Genomic DNA, 18,287 nt, shown 5'->3' with positions numbered 1-18,287 from the left:
CGCAAATGCGACCAAAAGGCTCGCAAATGCAAGCCTGGCCTTTTCGCAAATGCGAAGATATAGTCGCAAATGCGAAGACCCCCAAACTAGCCAGTGTTTGCAAATGCGAACAAGATCTCGCATTTCCCATAATTTGGTCGGGGTTCGCAGTTCGCCAATGCGACATCTGCAGCCCAGCATATTTCATACTTAGTCGAATTTTAAGTCATTTTTCACCCCACTTTCAAAATACAACTCCTTGGGAGATTTTTCAAAAAACAAGTTCACTCCAAATCAATTGTAAGTTAATTTCTACTCATTTCTTTCAATCATTAACATCATTTAACATGTTTTCCACTTAAAATCAATGATTTTCATGGGTGAAATTGGGGGTTTTGGGTAGAACCTAGGTTTTCTAAAAATTGGGGATTTGGACCTCAATTTGAGGTCTGATTTCAAAACAAATTACATATTTGAGTTCGTGGGGGAATGGGTAACTGGGTTTTGGTTCGAACCTCGGGTTTTGACCAAGTGGGCCCGGGGGTGATTTTGGAATTTTGGGAAAAACTTTGGAAATTCATTTTTATGCATTCAAATTGATTCATTTAATGTTTATTAAAGCAATTAAGTAATTTGTGACTAGATTCGGGCGGATTGGAGGTGGAGTCGCGGGGTAAAGCCATAGTTGAGGCTTGAGTTGAGTTCAAGGCATCGAGGTAAGTGTTTGGTTTAACCCTAGCTTGAGGGAATAGGAGTTGAGTCTTAATTGTAACTTGTTAATTGTTGAGTACGATGTATAGGCATGGTGACGAGTATCTATACATTGGTGTCTAGTATGACCGTGAGTCCTTACTTTGCGAATAGTTTGGTTGTTGTTATGCATTCCATGCTAAATTGATGACTTCTATATGTTGTAAAGATCTTGTGAAAGAAATTGTGATCTTTGAACTTCGTGGAGCATTGGCTCGGGTTGAAATACAAATTTTGAAGGTATATGAGAAAAGTAACTCATTGGAGCATTGGCTCAAGTGATAACGTGAACCATGAGATGAAAGTGAAAGAAAGTGAAGAGTTAATGATTTATTCCCTTGCCGGGACGTTGTTGGTTATTGATGTTGTACCCTTGCCGGGTTTTTAATTGTATGTTTGTGTACCCTTGTCGGGATGTTCATTACTGTTTTATTATTCCCTTGCCCTTGTTTGTGATTGTTGATTGGGTGAGGAAGTGTGTAAAAGCACGAAGGGTGATGCTGTGCATTGTTTGTTTCTTGTGAGGAAAGAGTGTAAAGCACGAAGGGTGATGCCGTGCATTATTTGCTTATTGTGAGGAAAAGAGAGTAAAGCACGAAGGGTGATGCCGTGCCGCACGATGTGCCATTCCGTGCCTATTCTATTGATTACATGTGAGGAATGAGAGTAAAAGCACGAAGGGTAATGCCGTGCACGTTTGTTTATATTATTGCTTGGTGAGGATGAGAGTAAAAGCACGAAGGGTGATGCCGTACACGTTTGTTTATATTATTGCTTGGTGAGGATGAGAGTAAAAGCACGAAGGGTGATGCCGTGCACGTTTGTTTATATTATTGCTTGGTGAGGATGAGAGTAAAAGCACGAAGGGTGGTGCCGTGGACTTGTTGATCTCCGTTCCTTATTGTTGTATGTGTTGTGCCTTCTCTTTGTATTAGTCAATTTATACTTGAAACTGTTATCTCCACACAGCATGATTCCCCTCCCATATTGTTTTACTTGTCTTGTATTTTGATTCCGCTGTATATTCATAATTGCACAGGTTTATGTGGTAGTCCAGTCTAGCCTCGTCACTACTTCGCCGGGGTTAGACTAGGCACTTACCAGCACATGGGGTCGGTTGTGCTGATACTACACTCTGTGCTATTTTGCACAGGACTAGGTTTCGAGCAGCAGCAGCAGTAGTGTGAGAGCATGCTTCATTTCAGCGAGACCCTAGGTAGCCTTGCAGGCGTCCGCAGGCCCGGCGTCTCCTCTATCCTTTACTTTTATCTGTTATCTCATTGTATTCGAGACAAACAGTTTATGTTCTCTTTCAGACGTTTGTATGTAGTATTCTTAGAAGTTCGTGAGTAATGTGACACCAGATTTTGGGTAGAGGATTTTGTTGAACTTTCCGCATTTCCAATCAGCTTTATAAAATGTTAAGACTTCCGCTTATTATTGAATTTCGTTGCTTTTGTATTATGGTCGAAATTTTTTTAAATGGATTAGATTATTAATGGACAAGTAATTAAATTTGGCTTGCCTAGCTCTCATTAGTAGGCGTCATCACGACTCCCGAGGGTGGGAAATCCTGGTCGTGATAGAGCTGGGTCAAACTTAACTTTTTATTAAAATACGGCCAAGGGCCGAAAGGCATTATTCGAGCCAGGTCGACCTTAACCTTGTATTAAATCGCGGTCAAGGGTCGATAGGTGTTGTTCGAGCTGGGTCGACCATAACCTTTTATTAAAATGTGGCCGAGGACCGAAAGGTGTTGTTCTATCTGGGTCGAACTTAACCTTTTATTAAGTTGCAGCTAAGGGCCGATAGGTATTGTTCGAGCTGGGTTGAACTTAATCTTTTATTAAACAGCGGCCGAGGGCCGATAGGTGTTGTTCGAGCTGAGTCGAACTTAACCTTTTATAAAAATATGACAGATGGCCGAAAGGTGTTGTTCGAGCTGGGTCGAACCTAACATTTACATAAAAGGCGCTATGGTAAACGTAAGTTTCTTATTACTTAGACGTTGTTGCTCGGGTTACATGATCGGAAAAAGTTACAAACTTTGGGCATTGGCTGGCGTTGCAGCCCCAGTTTATCTAGTCCCTTCATTGTTCGACTTGGAGAGTATTGAGGAGTCGGGCAATGAAAGAGAAGAACCCTCCATCGCGTACTTCGACTCGAAGTGTCCCTTTTGTTGCCTCGTTAAAAACCTCCTTGAGAAACCCCTAATGGGACAAAACTCAAGTGAGGGAAAAAGAGTACGACTTGGGGACGCCTCTTCCTTTTAGAAGTTGAAGTATTTGAGGTGGATGTTGTTCCAATTGTTCGGTAATCATCTTCCTACCATCGTCTTTAATTGGAATGAAACTCTGTTTGCTTTGGCTGTGATTTTGTACGGGCCGTCCCAGTTTGTTCCAGTTTGCCTTCCTGTGGATCTCTGCTCGCTTGAGTTTTGGCTTTGAGTATGTAGTCCCCGACTTTGAGGCCCGGACCTTTGATTTCTTGTTTTAAAAACGCTCTACTTGTTGTTTTTGGGCGACCATCCTTATATATGCCATATATCTTTGTTCGCCAATTTCATCGAGTTCCTGCCTTCCATTCTCATCATTACTAGTACCACTTTCATGGGAGTACCTTAGTCTGGGATCTCCGACTTCGACTGGTATGAGTGCTTCGGTCCCATAGACCAAAAGTAGGGTGTTTCTCCTGTGCTCATCTTCGGGGTACTTCTATATGCCCATAATACTTCTGGGAGTATGTCTGGCCATAGTCCCTTGGCGTCTTCGAGCTTTTTCTTTATGATGTTTAATATGGACTTATTGGAGGATTCTGCCTGTCCATTACCCACCGGGTGATATGGGGTTGAAGGTATCCTTATAATATGCCATTTCTCAAAGAATTCGGTGGTTTTCTTTCACGTGAACTGGGGTCCGTTGTCGCAGCTGATCTCATTGGGTAGGCCGAATCGGCAGATGATGTTTCTCCATATAAAGGTGATTACCTCCTGTTCGCGTATTTGGGCGAACGCTCCTGATTCCGCCCATTTAGAGAAATAGACAGTTAAAACCAAAAGGAATCTTACATTACCTCGTCCTACTGGGAGGGTGCCCACGATGTCCATTCTCCACTTGATGAACGGCCATGGAGAGGTGACTGAGTGGAGATGTTTGCCTGCTTGGTGAATTATCGGAGCGTATTTCTGACATTGTTCGTATTTCATAACTAATTCTAAGGCATCCTTTTTCATGGTGGGCCAATAGCATCATGCCCGTATGAGACACCTAACGAGTGCTCGGTTACCGGAGTGACCGCCGTAATAGCCTTCATGGACTTCTTCGAGAACGCGGTGGGTTTGGTTTGGACCCAAACATTTCGCCAGAGGGCCACCATATGTCCTCTTGTACAGGTTGCTAAGGAGGAGATTATATCTAGCTGCTTGTATTCTTAGTTTTTTGGCTTCCTTTTTGTTGTTTGGGAGTGCGTCGTCCTGTAAATAGGTGATAATATGATTGTGCCAATCCCAAGTTAGGCTTACAAATCTTACCTCGATTTGGTCTAGCAACAAGTTGAGGAGGTGGACTATATTTTTATCCCCAATCGTGATGTTTTTGGTAGTTGCAGTCAATTTGACGAGACCGTCTGCTTTGGCGTTCTGCGCATGCGAGATTTGGTCGAGCTGGCAATCGTCAAACTCGGCAGTAGCTTACAGATTTCGGTCTGATATTTTTGTAACCTTTGTTCTTTGATTTGGAAAGTCTCTGTGACTTGGTTGACTACGAGCTGGGAATCACAGCAGAGTTTCAACCGGTTCGCCCAATACTTGAGTGCTAGCCTCAATCCTGCAATTACGGCCTCATACTCGGTCTCGTTGTTAGTCATATCTAGGCATCTTATGGATTGACGAATTACTTCGCCGGTAGGGACCTCGAGTACGAGTCCCAGTCCGGATCCGGAGGAGTTGGATGTGCCGTTGGTGTATAGGACCCAGAGGTCTTGTGTTTTTAGAGAGGCTTGGACGGCTCCCTTTTCGACTTCAGACATTATTTTTTCACTTAAGTCTGCGATGAAGTCGGCGAGCACCTACGACTTTATATTGCAGTTCGCGGATGATACGTGATATCATCTCGCTTAGCTCGACGACCCACTTGGCCAGCCTTCCCGATAGCTCGGGTTTATGTAAAATACCTCTTAGGGGAAATATGGTAACTACCGAGATAGGGTGGCATTGGAAATATGGTCTAAGCTTTCGTGAAGCTATGACTAGTGTCAAGGCTAGTTTCTCGAGGTGTAGGTACCTCGTCTTGGCGTCGACGAGCCCTTTTTGACTTCAGGCATTATTTTTGCACTAAGGTCTGTCGTCGAGCACCTGCGACTTTATCGTAGTTCGCGGCTGATACGTGATATTTTACTCGCTTATCTCGATAGCCTACTTGGCAGCCTTCTCGATAGCTCGGGTTTATGTAAAATACCTCTTAGGAGAAAGGTGGTAACGACCGAGATAGGGTGGTACTGGAAATAGGGTCTAAGCTTTCGTGAAGCTATGACTAGTTCGAGGGCCAATTTCTCGAGGTGTTATGCTAATGTAATAAATGGGAGATTGCGTACCTTTGGTTTCTCAAATTAGTACTGCACTTATGCTACTTCAGAGACAGCCAGGTAGACGAGGAGGTGTTCCCAGGTTCGGGCTTTGAGAGTAGAGGTGATGATGTAAGATACGCCTTCAGATCTGGCAAAGCTTGTACGCACTCGGGTGTCCACTCAAGGACGTTGTCGTTTTTGTGTACGCCAAAAAATCTGTGACATTTTTCAGACGACCGCGAGATGAATCTTGATAAGGCGGCGATTCGACCAGTCAACCCTTAGACTTGCTTCTTGGTAGCCAGGAGCTCCGGTATTCCTTCAATAGATTTGATTTGGTTTGGGTTGACCTCGATACCTCGCTCTGATACTAAGAAGCCCAAGAACTTCCCGGAGGCTACGCCAAACATACATTTCTCCGGGTTCAGTTTCATTCCGTACCGTCTTAGTATGTCGAAAGCTTCCTTCAAATGGTCGATATGGTCCTCTGCCTTTACGGATTTGACCACATGCCATCAATATACACCTCCATGGTCTTGCCGAGCTGATCTTTGAACATTTTTATGACCAGTCATTGATATGTAGCCCCTGCGTTCTTCAACCCAAATGGCACGACCCTGTAACAATATGTTTTTCGGTGGGTGATGAACGTGGTATTCTCTTGGTCTTCTTCTTCCATAAGTATCTGGTTATAGCCCGAGTACACATCCAAAAAACTCAATAACTCATGCTCGGACGTTGCATCGATGAGTTGGTCGATATGTGGTAATGGGAACGAGTCCTTCGGGCACGCTTTGTTCAAGTCCGTGAAGTCGACACACATCCGCCATTTCCCATTTTTCTTTTTGACCATCACTATGTTGGCGATCCATTTGGGGTACTTCGACTCCCTGATGGAGCTATTTTCTAATAGTTTCTCCACCTCCTCGTGGACGATATCGTTGATGGCGGGATTGAAATTACATCTGACCTATCTTACCAGGGGTAGAGCGGTGATAAGTGGGGATTTTGACTACTTATTAGTGCCTTTTTACTTTCGTTTTAGTCCAAAAGTGTTTAATTATATTCCCGAAAACTGATGAAATATGCTTAATTGCAGGAGTATTTCAAATTGAGCCACAAAGATGAAATCCAACTCAAGAAGGAGTAATCTGAACTCAAGGACAAAAATCAGGCAAAAGGGCTCAAGTGCGGATCGCAGAATTCCAGCTGCGGCCGCAGAATGTGAAGGAAGTCCATCAGAGCCTAGTGTAAAGTGGGGACCGCACAATTATTGTGCGGCCGCAGAAGCTATGCCGGAGCTAAAGCTCAGAGAGTCATCATCTCAAGCCTAAAGTAAATGCGGACCGCACAATTATTGTGCGGCCGTAGAAGTCAGCCATGCAGCTGCACTCAAAATTGTACGGTCCGCAGAAGGGTCCTATGCGGCCGCACCAGGAATTGTGCGGGCCGCAGATTATGAAATAAGCGGCCGCGTTCCAGAATTGTGCAGCAGCAATTCCAGCTCCTGTCAAGATTGAAGGAAAGTGCGGACCGCACATGGAATTGTGCCGCCGCAGCACCTCCGAAAGGGCAATTTTGTCCGAATTTTCCAGCTTTGTATAAATAGACTAGTTTCACAAAATTAGGTCAAGTTTTGAAGATTGGAACTCTTGAAGCCGTTTTTCCTTACTACTTTAGGCAACTTTAGCTTACTTTGGTGATTTAACATTGGATTTTTGTCTTTTAATCTTTCAGTATGAGTTTTATCATATTTTCTTCTCTATTTTCTTCTTTACCCATTATGAGTAGCTAGATTTTTAACTAGGGTTGTGACCCAACCCTAGTGTGTAAACCAAATAGGTGTTTGATTTATGGCTTGTTTATGGTTGGGTGTCTATTATTTTGCCTTGTTCTTACTTTTAATTGTAGAATTAATGGTTGCAAACATTAGTTCATGCCTATTTGACTTGGTCTCTACTTGAGAAAGAGAGACTTAGTCTAGGAAAACTTGACTAACAAGAATTTGGGATGAACTCAAGAGATTGATAGTCCCAATTAAAGGCTTGAACCAAGAGATTGTAAAACCCCACTTGAGCATTTTATCAACTAATTTGTTCAATACCCATTTGGACTTGAGAAAGCCAAATTGGGCAAAATCACTCTCTTACCGAGAGGTATTGAGTTGGTACTTGAGTGTTGATAGCTATAATACACTCCCATCAACAAAACAAGCTTTAAAGTTTACAACCCATTAGGCAAACACCTAGGTGAAGGTCATAGCCCCATGCCTTTTACACTATTTGAAAAACATCCAAAAACAATATTCCCTAGATTATATCTTTAGAATTGTATTCTTAGCGCAATTTTAGAAGTAAAACAAAACCATATTTGTGGAAGTGCAATCTAGATACTTCACGTGCTTAGTCCAAATATATACTACTTTGTCCCATTCATATAGCTCCCTGTGGAATTCGACCCCGACTTATTGGGTATTACTGTTGCATCGACCATTTCATAACCTCGAATAGAGGTGTGACTTGGACGAGATCAAGCGGGATGATGATAAGTTAGGATTTTAACATGATTATACCCCTACTTGCTATTGCTTTTGTTATGAATTGCCACAAGATAGTCCCAAAATACTTACAAGTTGTGCTTGATTGCAGGTTTGAGCGAAAAGATGACAAATGTCAAAGATTGGCTCAAAACGGAGTAAAACCTGCCAAGTGTCAAAGACCAAGTGAAGTGGGGAACAAGAAGACCTAGCGCGGACCGCACTGTTTTGCCACGCGGCCGCGCTAGGAGATTCAGAGACTGGTTCATTCAAGGGCATCCTGCGCGGTCCGCGCTCCTCTTTACGCGGTCCGTGCTTGTGAAGTTCAGAGGCTTGCAAATTCAAGGAATAGTCCCACGCGGCCGTGCTACAAATCAGTGCGGTCCGCGTGGATGAGATTCAGAGAGATGGTGTTTTTGCCAAAGTACTGCCACGCGGCCGCGCTCCATTTATACGCGGTCCGCGCCCGTCTTCAAACGCGCCCGCTCTACATTTCTGTGCGGTCCGTGGTCCCAACTTCAGAGAACAGAGTTCAAGAGTCCAAGAGCCAACGCGGTCACGCTCCCTTTTTGTGCGGTCCGCGCTGACCCCGTAGGGGCATTTTTGTCCAGATTTTCTAGCTCTTTATAAATAGATCTTTTTAACATTTTTAGGTGATGTTTTAGCTGCTGAACAAGAGCTGCGCTCGTGAGAAGTATTTTGTCGCCTATTTTGGCATTTTTACTCTTGAATATCATAGATTTTGAGCAGTAATCAATTAATATGTTCATTTCATCATCTATTTCTACTGCTTCTTCTCTAATTATGTCTAGCTAAACCCATTAGCTAGGGTTGTGGCTTAACCTAGTGTGGGTAATTGATGAGTGTTGCCATCTAAGGTTAGGATGATATTGGGTGTTTTCTATTTGGGTTAATTTTAGGTTTTAATTTAGAATTGGTGGTTTCAAACATTGATTTTGCTTTGTGGGTTTAACTCTTCTTGAGAAAGAGAGTCTATGACCCCAAAATTGACCCAATAAGGAATTGGGATGGACCCATAAGGAATGATAGTCCCAATTAACGGGTTAAATCTCGAGAGAGTAATCACCCTACTTGAACCCTAGTTGCTTGGTCTAATTGGCCTACCCAATTGGTCTCGAGAGAGTCAATTGGGCAAAATCACTCTCTCTACCGAGAGGTGTGAGAATGGGTACAACTGTGCAACGGTTATAGCATAAGCCCCAAGTATATCATCTTATCCTTAGTATCATCTACTCGTTGGTTAACCACCTAGGTAACGCCACGACCCTAGTCCCTTTCTCTATATTAATTACAACTTAGCAATATCTCCATAGCATAATTTAGCTTCATCTATTAGTCTTAAAGTAGAAGATATAAAAATCAAAACCAAAAATGTAAGAAGTGATATTAGAAGCACAACCGCAACTCTAGGCTAGACCGATATTATAACTCCTTTACTAGCTCCCTGTGGAATTTCGACCCCGATCCACTATTCGGGTATTAGTTATTGCTACCCACTCTTCCTACCATTGTGTAGTGTCGAGACGGACGCGATCAGCCGACGTTTAACTTTTTATGGCGATCTCCTTGGGGATCCCCGACATATCTGCACGGTTGAAGGAAAATAAATCTGCATTAGTTATTACGAATTGATGAAATTTACTTGGTTCTCGGATTTTGCAGCCGATGTAAGCCTTTTTGTTGCAGTCGCTAGGGTCTAATTGAACGGGGTCAAGGTCCTCTATAGTCGAGTCCGCAGCTTCAACCATTTCGGGATCCATGATGACGTCCCTGGTATCTCCTTGCGTCAACCTCGACCCTGTTGATTGCTATGCCTCTTTTTTCTTGTCTTTTTCTGTTGGGTTGTCGTGCCATCTAAGGCGATGCAATAGCATTCGGGACGTGTGCTGTTCTCCCCATATGTTGAATATCCCCCAAGGTGTTGGGAATTTAATTACTCGGTATAAGCTAGAGGGGATGGCTCTCATTGGATGTATCCATGGTCGTCCTACAATGGTATTGTATGCGGTGGCCTGGTCCATGATGTGGAATGTTATCTCCAACGTTACGCCGCCGGCCAGGACGGGAGTGTAATTTCTCCCGATGTTCGTTAAACTACATTATTAAAATCGGTTAGTGTGATACAGACCAACACTATCTTGTCCTCGAGCCTCATCTAGGTGAGGACTTGGGGATGGATAATGCACACTCCACTTTGGTCGTCTACCATGATACGTTTGACATCAGTATGAGGGAAAGTCAAAACGTCGGCATCTGACTCATGGAAGATGATACTTTATTTGAATCCATCATACCGTTCGCGAGTGATAAATCGTTTGAGTTTGTGAGTGGTAGTGAATTTAACGTCATTGATGGAGGCATCGTTGCTTCCGCCGATGATCATGTCAATAGTATGAGCTGGCGATGGCAGCTTCGGCGGGCCTTGGTGTTCTAGTCCTCTAGCAAAGTTATTTCTCCCCTTGTCGCTCAGCAGCTCTTTAAGGTGTCCTTTATGCTTGCTAACTAGAAATGAACCTTCACGTTTGCGCAACATGTTTACAACTTCTTGCCTGAGGGCAATGCAATCTTCCATTTTGTGTCCGAGCTCCTAGTGGAACTCGCAAAGAGCATCGAATTTTCTGGTTCTCGCAACGGAACTCATCTTTAGCGGCCACTTCACCTTCGTTCCGAGCTTCTCCATGGAATAGACTATTTCTATAGGTGATACACAAAAATTATGAGCAGATAATAAGGGGGCATACCTCTCTCGTTCCGATGAGTCCCTATTCTCAGCCTGAATGGGCCTTTCTTATAGCAGAGAAAAGGTGGGGCGGGGGCCCTGACATATGGCTGGTGTCATTCCCTATTGGGTCGTGAGACTGGTGATCTCTCCTGGTGTTATCTCTTCGTTCTTTCCTGGACTCGGCTTGTACCAAGATGAGCCGATGAGTTAGTCCGTTGAGGTCTTCCTCGTCAGCTCGGACTTCGGCACAATAAGCATTATATATCTCGTCCCAAGTGGTTGGAGGGTATTTCATCAACTTGGCTCAATAGTTTTCTAGTCGCTCTCAAACCATCTCTTCTCAACCTATTTTGAAAATCCACGACCACTCTCCCCTCGTACACTTTGGTAGGGTCATCCTTACCCTTTTGAATCGGGCGAGGAAGTCCCCCAGTTCCTCTCCCAAGGACTGCTTGATGGCAAATATGTCGTTTACTCTTATTTTGGTTTTCCTGGCTCCAGCATGTGGCATTACGAACTTGTCGGCCATTTCCTCGAAGGTTTTTATGGAGCGGGCTGGTAGCTGTGAGTACCATATTTATGCCCTTCCCGTCAAAGTTTTGCCAAATTTCTTTAGTAGAATAGAAGACACTTGTTGCTTGGTGAGGTTATTTCCTTTCACGGCGGTGACATAATGAGTCACGAATCTTTGGGATCAGTCGTTGCGTCGTATATCCTGAGATACGACTGCATTTTGAAGATCTTTGGTATGGCATGTGGGGCTTCTTTTTTGTTGTATGGCTGCTTTACGAACCTACCGGCGTCCCTCTTTGGCAATAGCTTAGGGGCGCCCGGTATCTTATCATCTCGTTCTTGATGTTCTTTCATTTGATCTCTGAGTGCTTTATTTTTCTTCTCTATTTCTTCCATCCTCTTTAGAACAGCGGCGTGGGTGCTGTCAGCTGCATTGTCAGTAGCAGTATGAGTTATACCTGGTGTTGGAGGGTCTGGTTGGTCGTCCTGTTCGTCTGCCCGTTGCACTGTAGGTTTTTGCGGTCTCTGTAGTCGTGTATGGAGTGGGCTTGTTGATCACGCTTACTAACTTATCGGTTAGCCATGCTTCGAGGAGCTTTTTCACGGCCAGTGGTGTCCCTTCTTCTGTGGACATGGAAACCCCTTTTCCATTTGGCTTTGTTATGCTACAATAGGGGGGAGACGACCTCTCGCACCTAGGGGAGGCAGTAGGCGTCACATCTTCGCCTAATGTTTCACAGCTCTTATTGGCGTTCATGAGGTTGCTAGGGAAATCACCTACTACTTTCGTCCTCTCTCCTTGGTTACTTGCCATGCAGGTTTTTGTATGTGCAAAGAAAGAGAAAGATCTTGGGGTGTGAGGTTAGTGACTCACGCTAGCTGTATATCTAAAAAAAACTAAAAAAATTAACTAAGAAATCCCACAGACGGCTGCAAACTGTTTGACCAAAAATGTAGATTTTGGTTCAACCATTTAGATTAAAATAAAGAAGAGTTAATCTTAGTTAAAAATAATATCCTAAATATAAAGATATAAGTGCTATAACAAATAACTAGTATATTTGTTCGGATAGCAACGAATATAAGCAATAATAATAATATTCAATGATCCTAAAAGATGGAATATGGCATTAAATAGTAATAAATGGCAATAAATGACATTTAAATAAATAAAACGTGTGAGTCACCCGAAAAGGGATAAGATCAGTTGATATTCCTTCTGACAATAATGAATGATTGATAAGCCTTTGAATACTTAGGTTGTTCTTGGATCCGGTGGAAATGCTAGACAAGGATCTTAGTAAAAATGTTGTTTTTGTATGCTTGCAATAGGACAAGATTCTCTCTATAAAGTTAATGTATTTTTTAAAAATGAATATCTCATGTCCACTATTATTGTGTCTCTTTCTATTTATAGGAAACATGTTCCTAGAAACCCTAAGAGTACAAGTGCAGAGAATATCCACTAGAATATTCTCTTTTATGTCTTATCTTAAAACTAGCCGTTATAACTATGTCTGAGATGCTCGACCTCGACCCTGAACTACGATGACTTCACGATCGTGATCTTTGATGACTCTTCGGCCGCTCCCTTCATCACTTCGAGGCTACTTCGACCTGGGGCGGGTCTTCATAGAGACGTCGCTGATAGCACGTACACGGCAGCCAACGAAAGCTATCAGGGTGCTGACATGGCCTGGCTATATCAAAGATATTTTTTGGCCCATACAAGTATATTTCGGCAGAATGATGCAAAGACTTGTTAATACCCATTAGCTTTTTATTAAAGAAGTTACCTAGGCACTAATATTTAAATTTAAAATGAATTTTACCACAAACGTAGATGCATGCAGCTTAATTTGAGTTTTACATCCTCATAAATACAAGCAACTTCAAGAAGCAAGTCCAAAAGTGTCTATTATTAGTTATAACTTAGTATATTTGCATGTACTCTGTTGATTCGATCATTTGCCAACTCAACTCCAATACAAAAAAAATTAACATTCTCTATCGTTTCCATTCAAAAGAACTGTAAAGATTGTGGCGGCATATTCTGAGCTCTCTTTAACGTCCCAAATGTTTGAATAGGACTTCCTCGATCTACCTCATGAACTTGGTCAAGTCAAATCGTCAACCTAATATTCCAAGTAGTACGTGGCTATATATAGGTATATTGTAGAGAAAGATATAACATAGCCAAAGTAAAAAGCGCAATTATGTAATTTCCTAATGTTAGTTAGTTAGTTATTAACAACTAATCCTAGCTGTTAGAGTTAGTTAGAGAAGACTAATTACACATGTATAAATATATCTCACCTCTGTACAAATTTAGCTAAGTGAATAAGATCATTTCTTCTCTCTTACACGCTTCTCTCTATCTCTCTGCTTCTCCCTTCTTTCCATTCTTCTTCTACATTCATCAACTGGGCAAGAACCCATTAATTAGTTTATGGTATCAGAGCCCAATCAAGTTGATTCACAAAGCTTGAAATTTGATTATATTTTTCTTCGTTTCCGAAAATTATTCATATCTTAAATCGATTGTTGAGTGTTCCATTTCTTGAAAGAATCTTGCTATGGCGATTGATGAACAATCTGTTCCACCTGGAAATCAGACTGCAAATTCTTGTCAAGGAGGCTTGCATGCACCTGCTCCAGGAATTGATTACAATCACCCCTTGTTTTTGAGCCCATCGGATGTAAGTGGTATATAAATTATATCCTTTCAATTAACTGGCATTGAAAACTATTCTCTCTGGTTTCGATCCATGAGAATGGCATTTTTAGGAACAAACAAGTTGGGATTAGTTGATGGAACTTGTTCCAAAGAAAGTTTCCCAGAAAGTATATGGAATCATTAGGAAAGGTATGAACTCTGTTAGTAGTGGCTTACTTGGGGGTACAAGTAGTGCTGTAAGTACCAATAGCTCACAAAATATTGGGCAAGTGAACAATACTTCTTGGCTGGGTAACTTCATGTTCACCAAAGAACAGTATGATCATATTGTGCAACTTCTAAGCAAAGAGAACAATACTTCTTGGCTGGGTACCCTGTGCTTTATTAGCCTCTGATAGTTTACATGAGTGGATAATAGATACAGGGGCCATGAATCATATGGTAGCTGACCTAGAGCTATTGAATAAGGCTTCATTAGTTCAAACAAGCCAGCCAAAGAAAGTACATCTACCTAATGGAGAAACTACTCAAGTTACTCATATTGGAACTAGTACTTTATCAGATCAAAACACAATAACTAATGTGTTTTACATTCCTCAGTTCAAATATAATCTTCTGTTTGTTTCTAAAGTAATTAAGGAGCTGAAATGTTCAGTTGCTTTCTTCCCTGATTTTTGTGTGTTTCAGGAACTCTTCAGTGGGAGGGTGAAAGCGATTGGTAGAGAAGACAGTGGTCTTTACATTCTCAACAGACAAATAGTACCAGGAAGTAATGCAATTAGTCTAGCCACAAAGGAGACAAAAGTCAATGAAGAGACTAGCTCAAGTAATATAGATCTTTGGCATAGAAGGCTTGGTCATGTGTCTACTACTGTCCTCAAGAAGTTACCATCAGCCAAGACACAGGATATATCTGCTAGAATAGACTTATGTAGTGTGTGTCCTTGTGCAAAGCAAACACGACAACCCTTTCCTATCAGTAGTATTAGAACAACTACTAGCTTTGAATTGGTTCTTATGGATTTGTGGGGACCTTACAAAGTACCTACTATGAATGGTAACAGATTTTTCTTAGCTGCAGTTGATTACTTCACTAGAATGACATGGATATTTCTGCTGAAAATGAAGTCTGATATGTGTGTGATTATACAACAATTTTTTGCTTTTGTGAAAACACAATTTGAGACAACAGTGAAAACAGTTCGAATAGATAATGGTACAGAATTTGTTAACTCAGTTGTTGGAAATCTGTTTAGCAATCTAGGAGTAATTCATCAAAAGACATGTCCATATACTCCTCAGCAAAATGGAGTAGCTTAGAGAAAACATAGACACATCCTAGAACTCACTAGAGTTATCAGATTTCAAGCTGAAATACCTATCAAATTTTGGGGATATTGTGTACTTTCGGCAGTCTATCTTAATAACAGGCTGCCTAGTTCTGTTATTGATAATAAAAGCCCATATGAAAGACTATATAGCAGAAAACCAGCATTGCAACATCTTAAAGTTATAGGCTGTTTGTGTTATGCAAAGATAGTTCAACAAAATGACAAACTAATGCCTATATCAAGACCATCTGTACATATGGGATATGCTGCAACTCAAAAAGGATACTTACTATATGACTTGATAGATAGAGTATTCTTTGTAAGCAGAGATGTTTATTTCAGATAAGACATATTTCCATTTAAAAACAAGCAAGACAACAACAAGTCTTTATTTGTTCATCCCAACATAGCAGACATCTTATTCCACGCCACAGATTCAAGCATATACTACAAGTACAGAAAATCACATGCATACAACTCAACAAGAAGTTATTACAATGCCAGAGTTCACACAAGCTCACACACAGCATGCTGAATCTGTTCCTGAAGAAGCCATGCAACCAACTACTCAACAGATATCAGTCATACAACCATCAATAGTTCAAGCACCACAGACTGCTCCTACTAGTCTCTCAGATCAATCGGATATCAGAAAGTCAGGTAGAGGAAAGAAACCACCTATATGGATGAAATATTTTGTTTCACTAAATGCTCACCATGATGAACCTTATGCCATATCAAAGTTCTTAACCTATGAAAAGTTAACTTCCAAGTATCAAGCTTATTTGACAGCTGCTTCTAATATTATTGAACCAACTTTCTACTCAGAAGCTGTGAAAGATCCTAAGTGGGTGGATGCAATGAAGGCTGAGATTGAAGCTTGACAAAACAACCACACATGGGACATAGTAACACTGCCTGAAGGCAAGACTCCAATAGGGTGCAAATGGATTTATAAAATCAAGTACAAGGCATCAGGTGAAATAGAAAGATTCAAAGCCAGGTTAGTAGCCAAAGGATTCGGTCAAAAGGAAGGAATAGAATATCAAGAAACTTTCTCTACAGTCATAATGATGAAGACTGTAAGGACTATACTGGCTATTGCTGCTACAAGATACTGGCATATCCATCAAATGGATGTTTATAATGCCTTTTTACAAGGAGATTTGCTTGATGAAATTTACATGACTCTGTCACAAGGATTCACAAGTCAGGGGGAGAATAAAGTGTGTAGACTTGTTAAATCCTTGTATGGTTTAAAACAAGCTCCACGACAATGGTTAAGCTAACAGAAGCATTACAAAGCTCTCAATTTCAGCAAATTCAATATGACCACTCTCTGTTCTTTAAGAAAACTGCATAAGGTATTACAATGGTTTTGATCTATGTAGATGATATGCTTATTACTGGTGATTGTCTGAGGTTAATAGAGAAAACTAAAGCAAATCTTCAACAGTCTTTCAAAATGAAAGACTTAGGAGAATTGAAATATTTCTTAGGTATAGAGTTTGCTAGATAAAAACAAGGAATGCTTATTCATCAGAGGAAATATGCTTTGGAACTCATTTCTGAAACAGGTCTTGCAGCTGCTAAACCAGCAATTACACCACTGAATGTCAATATGAAGCTCACAACAACAGAATATGATGAACATCTCAGAAAAACTAAGCCTACTACATTGTTAGATAAAGAACTGATAGATTCAACTCCTTATCAAAGGCTAATAGGTAAACTCCTATACTTAACAATGACAAGGCCAGGCATTTCATTCAGCGTACAAACACTAAACCAGTTTCTTCAAAGATCAAAGAAATCTCACATGGACGCAGCTCTAAGGATTGTAAAGTACGTCAAGAACAGTCCAGGACAAGGAATACTACTCTCCAGTAAATTCAATAGTATTATTTCAGCATATTGTGATGCAGACTGGGTTGCCTGCCCATACTCAAGGAAATCTGTCTCAGGGTACCTAGTCAAACTTGGAGACTCCTTAATATCACGGAAATCAAAAAGCAAGCCACATTTTCAAGAAGCTCAGCAGAGGCTGAGTATAGAAGCCTTGCAACAACTGTGGCTGAAGTTATCTGGCTAGTTGGATTTCTAAAATAAGTGGGAATTCATATCAATCTACCTGTGGAAGTATTCAGTGATAGTAAAGCTGCAATGCAAATTGCAGCTAATCCTGTTAATCACGAAAGGACAAAGCATATCGAGATCGACTGTCACTTCATTAGAGAATATATCATGCAAGGGTTAGTCAAACAACATACATATCTACTAAAGAATAACCTGTAAAATTTTAACTAAGGGTCTCAACAAGATTCAACATGAACATCTTTCTTCCAAGCGAGGTGTTCTCAATGGGTTCTTAGTACCTAATTTGAGGGCGAGTGCACAGAAAGATATAACATAGCTAATGTAAAAAGGGCAGTTATGTAATTTTCTAATGTTAGTTAGTTATTAACAACTAATCCTAGCTGTTAGAGTTAGTTAGAGAAGACTAATTACATATGTATAAATATGTCTCACCTCTATACAGATTTAGCTAAGTGAATAAGATCATTTCTTCTCTCTTACACGCTTCTCTCTATCTTTCTGTTTCTCCCTTCTTTCCATTCTTCTTCTACATTCTTCAACTGGGCAAGAGCCCATTAATTAGTTCATGTATGCTACTCCTAAATCCTAATATGTGGCTCTTCTTTCTAATTAGCTACTTAAAAGGAACTGTAATACAATCAAACACAATGGTTAGAGGAAGAAGTCGTCTCACTCTCACTTCATTATCAGAATTGTTCATCATTTTTCTTCTACTTTGTAGTTCTTTACTTGTCAAGAATTACAAAGCTCGCTCTCTTCGTTTTGCTGCGGAGGCGGATAATACGACATTCAATCAAGATTTGCACTTGAAAGTGAACTACCTATGGAGGAAATCAACATCTCTGGTCCAAGTCCTGGTGTAGGGCACTAGCTAGGCATTATAGTATACTCCAATACATTGTGGGGGAAAAAAAAACTCAAATATTGTTACATATGTAGTCATTTAGCTTACACAATTATTTGATTCTTCTGTTTATTTCTTAATTTATTAAATAGTCTTGTAATTAATTCCTTATGGAGTAAGAAATTCTTTGTGTCATCTTACTTTCCCCACCTGCTATGGTGTCGAAGGCAACACGAGTGTGATATTAAATTTAT

This window comes from Nicotiana attenuata, unplaced genomic scaffold, assembly GCF_001879085.1.
Source record: "Nicotiana attenuata strain UT unplaced genomic scaffold, NIATTr2, whole genome shotgun sequence".
NCBI classification, from domain to species: Eukaryota; Viridiplantae; Streptophyta; class Magnoliopsida; order Solanales; family Solanaceae; genus Nicotiana; species Nicotiana attenuata.
Note: the sequence above shows the minus strand (reverse complement) of the source record.